Source organism: Haliotis rubra, unplaced genomic scaffold (assembly GCF_003918875.1).
Source record: "Haliotis rubra isolate DU_JTF1 unplaced genomic scaffold, ASM391887v1 Scf983, whole genome shotgun sequence".
NCBI lineage: Eukaryota > Metazoa > Mollusca > Gastropoda > Lepetellida > Haliotidae > Haliotis > Haliotis rubra.
In genome coordinates this window covers 322594-331792 of record NW_025767727.1, presented here as the reverse complement: position 1 = coordinate 331792, position 9199 = coordinate 322594, and the positions used below count along the sequence as shown (strand labels likewise).

The window sequence follows — 9199 nt, the reverse complement described above, 5'->3', positions numbered from 1 at the left end:
TGTTACATGTGTATCAATCCAATTCCTGATTATGAGAAAGTTTATGCTGTTATTGACAACTTGTCTGAAGTAGATAAGGCAGTAGAAGTAACTGTAAATGGTCATGATGGTGATGAAGATGATGATGCTGTTGTTAATAGCAATGCTCTTGATAATGAAGTTGATAAAGCTGAGAAGGTTGATGATGACGTTGATGATGATGATGATGATGATGATGATTGTGATTGTGATGATGATGATGATGATGATGATTGTAACAGTGTAATGCATTTTTTTAACTTGAATGTGTGTGGTCTTAGAAAAAGACTTGAATATAATGAAATTGTTAGGCTCATAGAAGACCATGATATCATAGGTTTTCAAGAAACTAAAACAGATTGTTTTGATGACATAAAAATAGACGGTTATGAAATATATATACAGCACAGAGCGAATGCAGCTAGAAAGTCTGGTGGAATTGGAGTTGCCATAAAACATGAATATGAAAAAAATGTCACAATATTAGAAAATCATTACAGATTTATATTATGGATACAAATAGAAAAAAATGTGTTTCATATAGACCAAGATATGTATATTGGCATAGTATACCTACCACCAGAAGGTTCAAAATATGTAAATAATGATGCTTTTAATGAAATAGAACAGTCACTTTTGTACTACCTATCTCTTAGTGATTATGCTACCCTAATGGGTGACTTTAATGCACGAACTAATAATATGAAGGACTTCCTATCATTAGACAAACATATTGTTGATGAGTTCGATATGGACCTAGATGAAATGAACACATTAAATAAACCCTGAATTTATTCTAGATGATCTAAACCTTCCTCGTGATAGAATTTCTCAAGACGATGATAGAGGCAACAATTTTGGATTTAAACTGATCGAATTATTTAAAAATCTAAACATGTTTATTTGTAATGGGCGGTTAGACAAGGATAAGAGAATAGGTAAGGCAACGTGTAAAAATAAGTCTGTTATTGATTATGTTATTGCGTCCCCCCTATGTCTACCATTATATAAAGACTTCGAAATATTTGACTTCTCACCTCAATATTCTGATGTCCATTGCCCTGTCCACTTTACAATAAAAACCGCCACGTGCAGCAGTAATTCACAGTCCGTTAGTAATCTGATACAAGAGCAAATCCTCCAAGCTAGTAAGCCAAACCATTATGATTTTGAAAAATCTACTACGTTCTGTCAAAACTTGAAAATTGAAAAGCTATCGGAGATTCAAAGACGCACAGAGTTAGCCTGTGAGTCAGGGGTTGGCCCAGATACGGTAGATGACATCGCTTCTGACATAGCGCACGTGCTAGTAGATGCTGCACGTGAAACATTCGGTGTAAGGAAGACTCATGCTAAATTTCCCAAATCGAAAGCTGGTAGAATTAACAAGCCTTGGTTCAACACTGAATGTAGGAATATGCGTAAAAAAATTCATAAATCTAAAAATGACTTTAGAAAATTTAAAACTACGTAACATAGACAGAAGTTTTGTGAAACGTCCCGTGCTTATAAAAAATGTATGGATAAATGTATTAAAATATTTTCTAAAGAGACAACTAAACAGTTTCGTAACAAAAAAAAACATTCACCGAACGAATACTGGAAGATACTAAATAAGCGTGACTGTGAAAAAACAAACCAGTCACCAAGCATTGGTGACTTTTATGAATATTTTAAAAAAGTAAATGAAACGAAATGTGAGGATGAAGTCCTCATTGAGAATGACGATAGCGATAACTTTGCATTCGATACAAATATTCTCAACGATACCATTACAAGTGATGAAATTGCCTCTGCCATAAAGAGTCTAAAAAGAAATAAGGCATCTGGAATAGATTTGGTAGAAAATGATTTTATAGTTGACGCTTCAGAAAAGATAATCCCACTTCTGATAATCCCAATTCCGGAATTGTTCCTGGTTGTTGGCTTAAAGGCACAATTAAACCTATTTATAAAAAGAAAGGTGACCCTATGGACCCAATTTCCTATAGACCCATAACCATATTAAGTTGTTTTGGAAAACTATCAAGTCAAAACATTGAGTACACAACAGTCTCGTTTCCTTCTGACTGGGTTCCGTCCTATTGCGCAACTTAATACAATAACAATTTTGTGACCAACTCATTCAACTGGATATATAAATATTAATCAATATTATTTGATACATCTAATCACTTGTATATTGCAACACTACGCTCCTTCTAATCATTACAAACACGCCGTGCAGCGTGCTCAGTCGTACACGGAACAGGGTGCTCAGACAAACTCGAATGTGGAAATCCTGGAAATCTCAAAACAAGGCTCGGCCGCTAGAAAGGTTTGGGGGTCTGGTACGGACTTGATATTATATCAATCACATTGTACGTTACAAAACTGCACTTAATACCCGCAAAGAACACATGACAGGAGTAACCAGTGAGCCAGATGACTTGTGAATTTTGTACGACCTCTTCAAACAGGGGCAGTCTGTGACGTCTTGTTAACGACATGCTGCCAACACCTAGACATAAAATATAGAAATACGATTTTATTAACCTTTGAAATTAAAATTATTTTGTAAATACCATTTTCTTATGTAACAAGAAATTGGAACTGAGTGTAACCAGAGTTGTTTGTAGTGTCTCTTTTCACTTTCACACGAGAAAAGTCGGATCGGCTGAAAAGTAGGTCATTGTCTGAATTGGTTAATGAGACTCATGTTTCGGTTTGCACTAGTATTCTCAATATAAGACTTTCACATTTCGTGGAGATAAACAATATTTTATCCCCGTCCCAGTCAGGTTTTCGAAAAGGTTTCTCTGCTTGCGACAACCTATTTGTAATACATGTGTTATTTGAAATTCTTAAACTTTCCAAACGAAAACTATATTGTGTTTTCATTGATTACACGAAAGCTTTTGACACTGTATGGCGAGCTGGTTTATGGTATAAAGTATTCAAATATGGTATAAGTGGGGAAATTTTGTCTCTCATTAAAAATATGTATCATAATATAAAATCTACCATTATGTTAGATAAACATATTTCATCTTACTTTCCATGTAACACAGGCGTGAGACAAGGTGAAAACCTCTCCCCTTTATTATTCTCACTTTTTATAAATGATGTGGAATCGTTTCTTTATAGTAAAGGTTGTACTGGAATTAACTTACAACAAGTAGATGAAAATAGTATAACAAACATGATAAGGCTCATACTCCTCTTATATGCAGACGATGCTGTCCTCGTAAGTGATACCCCAAATGATCTACAACTGTCCCTAAATTCTTTCCATGACTATTGTACTCAGTGGAAGTTGAAAGTTAATCTGTCTAAAACCAAAATAGTTGTCTTTGCAAGTGGTCCCTCTGAAAATCCAAAGAATAAATTATGTTTTACTTATGGGGACAAGCGCATTGAAATTGCTGATAGCTATACCTATCACCACACAAAATGACTGTATTAGCCAAATTTACTAACGTCAGGAAATACTCGTTTCATCTGGCGGCCATATGAACAACCTTTGAAATCTACGTATCATCTGGCCGTCAGATTTACACACGTTTAAAGGGGTGTTAAAATAAACGAACATTCAACTCTGCATTTACATGTATTTCACAGGTGTGTAAATCTGGCCATTGTTTCCATGTGTTTCCTAACATGTGTAACATATGTAAATGCTGTGATTGTAGGACATGCATTTCAATACCCTTGAAATCTCGTATGACCAGGGTTAGGTTTGTCAAATATTTAGTACATGCGTAAATGGTTGGAAATGGGTAAATATAGTGTTACCAGATTAGCACTACTTTAACATGTATTTCAATGGTTCTGTAATGTAACTGTCACATAGGGTTCGTTAGCGCGTCCGACCATGCCATAATGTGCTGAGATAATTAGAAACACATGGTGAAGTGATACCCATAACTGAGCACCACTAATAACGTGCGTGTCTTTCTTGACATACACATGGTGTCTGTTTAAAAGGTTCAAATATCGGGTCTATGGGCAAGAGCGATATGTATGTTAGGGAGTGTGTGTGTGTGTGCGAGGGAGAGGGTGTGGCATGGGGTAGGCCTAGGGTGGGGTGGTGGCGGTGGGTCGGTGTTGGGGTACTGATAAGTCTTTCTGACCAGTAGGTAATATCGTTTATACTTTTTGTAATGGAAATTACATAACAGTTTAAATAACGGATCTTAGGTACACTTCTTATATATGCTATACAAGGAGACACTGCTAATTACAATAAAACACAGACAGATGTGTTCACACAGACATGAACCGGTAGGTCCCTAATTTTAGTGCTCACTTGTGTGAGTTATCCGACTGATCATAACTGAACAAATTTCATTATCTATACTTTCATAACATATGATTACAATGTATTAATGATTCCCGGTGTAAATTACTGTTGTAAATGTGTGAACATGAACATACTTGGTATGACCTCTTTTTGATTCGGAATACAGGTATTATTCCGTACGGACGTTTTCTAAAACTTCAGTTACCCGACGGAATATACTGTAGACATATTTTGTTTCCACCTCTTGGGTAGACTAAAGAAAATTGTAGTGATTGCAATTAGCTTATAATTTTCATAATAGACCTATTTTGTTTCCATCCCTTGGGTAGAATATAGAAAATTGTAGTGATTGCAATTAGCTCATAACTAAGCAGTTTCGATAATTATTGAAAGCTTACTACCTGACAGCATTATGTTGCTCATGCGTTTTCTTTCTTGCTTTTGCTGATTGCTGTCTAATTTGTTATACATTATATAATTATGTTAATCATTTTGGTATCTTAATATCATGGAATATAATGTGTACTTATTAATCTATCAAAGTACCGAAACGTTTTATCTGTATGCTTTACTGTTATTGGGTGAAACTGTTAAAAGTACCTTCGTACAGAATTTAGAGGAAATAGAAACTGGAAATTACTAGATAAATGGAAAACTAAATTGGATAAAGATCGCAAACAAACATTATTTATATTCCACTTTTTAGATTATCAGTGTGCAGATCATGTCACTAACATAAAAACTGAAGGATATATGGTGACAAAACAGGGTTCAATCTTGAATGTATAATAAATGTACCAATGTATATTCTTTAACAGTATCAAGGAATGATGGGGTACGCTCGTGGTTAAAGCGTTCGCCTGTCAGGTCAAAAACCGGTGGTTGATTTCCGACATAGGCACATTAAGACTGAAAATAAATTATTTTGATAAAAGGCAAAGATCTTAATTTCAATTGAAAAAAAGAGACGAAGTAATTTGGAAGATTCACAGACTAACAACGTCTATATCGGGGCTACAGGTGCAGGAAGCATCTTCAATTATCAGTCAGTATAATTCATAGAGGTATTTCCACTTTTTAAATGGAACGTGTTTGTAGGTATTTTTGGCAAGAATTAGAAGAAAAAATATTTTTTTGCAAAGATCATGTGTAAGCTCGAGCTGTTTTTTATAATGGAAGCTACGCCCCTGTTTGCATGTGTTGTTGACGCGGCATGGACGCCTTGTAACATCACTATTTGATTATGATTCACAAACACATGCCCATCATATGGTCGGAATTGTGCCAAGGATTAGCAGATATTTATCACGAAAAAAGGTTTGTATGTAGGTGGCTTGATCCTCGCTTTTACAAAGGCCTATAGGTTCGATCACAATACATTTCGTTTTACAGCTTCTCTTTTCTTAACATGCTCACGTCAAAACTGATTTAAATTCTAATCGCAGATTAAAGAATAACACAATAAATAGTATGCCAAATTATCGTTACCATAACAACCCTGTGATATTTCACCTTATGTAAGACAGTAATGCAGATGATACTGTCGGCCGTAAAATTTGATAAGTTGCTTCATCGCTATCAATAAACACTGGGTATCTATATACAGAATACTACACGAGGTCTCATTACATACGAATTATACGAAACGAGTGTCCTTCCTATGGTATCTGACCGAGGGAAAGCAAGGTCAGATAACATAGGAAGGTCACGAGTTTCGTATAATTCGTATGTAATGAGACCGAGTGTGGTATTTTATTTATTACCCACGTCTTACATGCATTAAATTGACAAAATAGAGTATTTTTGTTAATATTTTGGTTTCAAACCGAAACCGGTTTCATAAAGAGGTTGCGGAAGAGTTTTGTACTGTAGTACAATATTTGCATGACGCCACACTGTAATGACGTTACTGCCTTGGTAACCGACGTTACGATTCATGTCAGTTGTCATCGCCTCGTACAGCCTCCCACAGTAAACTACTCCGTAGCACCCCGTTTCTTGGTTTGCAGTTGCTACATTCGGCTAACATCACTGGTGGAAACATTGCGTTTACGTTTTTCGACGGATATAATGTCTCAGTTCGACTCACAATTAAACAGCGACACGGCAACGTTCGCGATGTTTACATTCCCACAATGCATTTAAGTTGTAGAATGAATGAATTCACGTGTTTGTTATGAATGAAAAAATAGTTACGTCAGAATGTGACCTAATTGAGAGGTCATCGGTTATCCAATCAAATCGTTAGAATCTCAGGTCAAGTCGTTACGACACAGGTCAACTCGATACGACACTCGTGTGACGTACGAGATTAGTATGCAACTACCCATACGTTGACCACGTGGGTAATAAACAATTATATGTGTGATCAAAGGCCATTTGATAGATTATGTGGTCTCTGGTGTGATGGATGAGAACTTGCGTCACTAGTTTTCTCGATAATCTGGACACAAGTATGTAGCGTGAAACCGGCAGACACTTTAGAAGAAAGTGTTTGCCCTACCTGTGACAACGATGTCCCGTGTCTATAAAAGGGATATAATGTGGGGATGAATGACATGTACTTTTATCTTGTCCCGTTTATGATGATACATACTGCGATCGTTCACAATAATCCCTCTGGCTATCAGATTGAGGGTACGTTTTAAACATAACCGGTATTTCTATTATTGTATTTACAAAGTTCTTCGAACGTTCTCCAAATACGCCCGTTAGATACATTGTGCACTACCCTTTTCTCTTTTTATCTTCTCAAACGACTGTTACAAGTTCGAAGAATCCTGGTCAAAGTAGAAAAGTCTTAAGACTATTCCCTACAATTCCGTAACTTACACAATTCCGTAACGAAAACATACGTAAATCCGGTCATGGCATGTATTTCCTACTGTATTTACCATTATTTCAGTGGTTTACTATCCGGCTTTTGGTCCTGTTGCTTGTCAGGATGTTTACTATACATGGGTATCCGGTTACCATCCCTCGGTGGTGGCTGCTGTCAATACACGACACAATGCCGGGTGACGCATTGACCTACATACGTCTCATGTGACCAGGAAGAAGAAAGCGAAAATAAGATCCTGGTTGTACAAGTAGGCGGCCTCTACGCAGTGGTAGCAGTAACCTTAGTATACCTGCTTCACGCTGTATGCACCACCCTCAGGCTGGGGACAGACACATCATCTGATATACGAGAATCCGAACATATCCATCTATATCACGTGTGATTATCAGTTGTGGGGACTCATCTGTGACGTAATCGGATGACACTGGCTGGAATCGTCAGTCGGACGTGAGGTACTGTGTGTCTTCTGCACTAGCCATTGCATTTCCACCATTAGTACGTTGTCTTGCGTTAAAGATGACCCCTCACAAATTATGCACTGCTTCATATCCTTCAAAGAATGCAGGTAAACGAAGAGAATGATAACTGTTTGCCTTGTTATACATGCAGAAATACACGTTGTGTGCTTCTCCTCGTAAATTAGACCGGAAAGAAAAGTACTGTTTATATCATAATCAAGCTCCAGGCCCGTGTTTGGGAATATGATTATACCCTTAATAAGAAGAAGAGGGGAGAGAGAGAGAGATTTGTTTAAATCATTCTCTTCAGCCAAAATCAATTCTCTGTTGTCTGTGTTTCGTCACTTTGAATAAACATCTTCTTATCTTTAAATTTAATCCATTAATATTCAAATTCGTATCTCTTTTCTCTTCAAACTTTGAAACCCAGCTTCCAAATTAGGTGACCCAGAACTATCTTTAAATGGCACTCCCATCAAAGTTGTCAAGGAGGCCAAATTCTTGGGTCTAATTTTCCACTCCACTTTAACTTTTTTGCCGCATATCAAATGCCTAAAAACTAAATGCCTGAAGGCACTCGATTTACTGAAAGATGTTTCTAACTCAAATTGGGGAGGGGATCAAGCTACTCTCCTACACCTATACAGATCACTTGTCCGCTCGAAGCTTGATTATGGCTCCATCGTATATGGTGGAACCTGTAAAAGCAACCTAAAACTACTTGATTCTGTCCACCGCCAAGTCCTATGACTTTGTCTTGGGTCCTTTAGAACCTCTCCTATTGATAGTCTCTATGTTGAGGCTGATGAGCCATCCCTTAACCAACGTCGTTTCACATTATCATTACAGTATATAACAAAACTCTATTCCAACGAGTCTAACCCTGTATTTAACTGTGTCTTTAATCCTGTATAATTAACTGTCACCACACAAAATGACTGCATTACCCAAATTTACTTACGTCAGGAAATACTCGTTTCATCTGGCGGCCATATGAACAACCTTTGAAATCTACGTATCATCTGGCCGTCAGATTTACACACGTTTAAAGGGGTGTTTAAAAATAAACGAACATTCAACTCTGCATTTACATGTATTTCACAGGTGTGTAAATCTGGCCATTGTTTTCATGTGTTTCCTAACATGTGTATCATATGTAAATGCTGTGATTGTAGGACATGCATTTCAATACCCTTGAAATCTGATATGACCAGGGTTAGGTTTGTCAAATATTTAGTACATGCGTAAATGGTTGGTAATGGGTAAATATAGTGTTACCAGATTAGCACTACTTTAACATGTATTTCAATGGTTCTGTAATATAACCGTCACATCGGGTTCGTTAGCGCATCCGACCACGCCATAATGTACTGAGATAATTAGAAACACATGGTGAAGTGATACCCATGACTGAGCACCACTAATAACGTGCGCGTCTTTCTTAACATACACATGATATCTGTTTAAAAGGTTCAAATATCGGGTCTATGGGCCAGCCTGGGTGCCGTTGTACAAAGCGATCTTAGCGCTGACCGTAACTCCCATACCTTAACACAGACTTAGGGTAACCTTAGCGCTAAGGTTGTTTTGTACAACGGC

General features: G+C 37.0%; 1 protein-coding gene across 1 annotated transcript in view; it reads left to right on the top strand.

The window, feature by feature from the left end:
* The first annotated feature begins 7299 nt into the window (after positions 1-7299).
* LOC124265544 (tocopherol cyclase, chloroplastic-like) overlaps positions 7300-9199 on the top strand; it is a 29131-nt gene continuing 27231 nt past the window's right edge. Inside the window, exon 1 of the mRNA XM_046700330.1 lies at positions 7300-7594. The gene's annotated coding sequence lies outside the window, so the exon portion shown is untranslated. The remainder of the gene's footprint in view (positions 7595-9199) is intronic.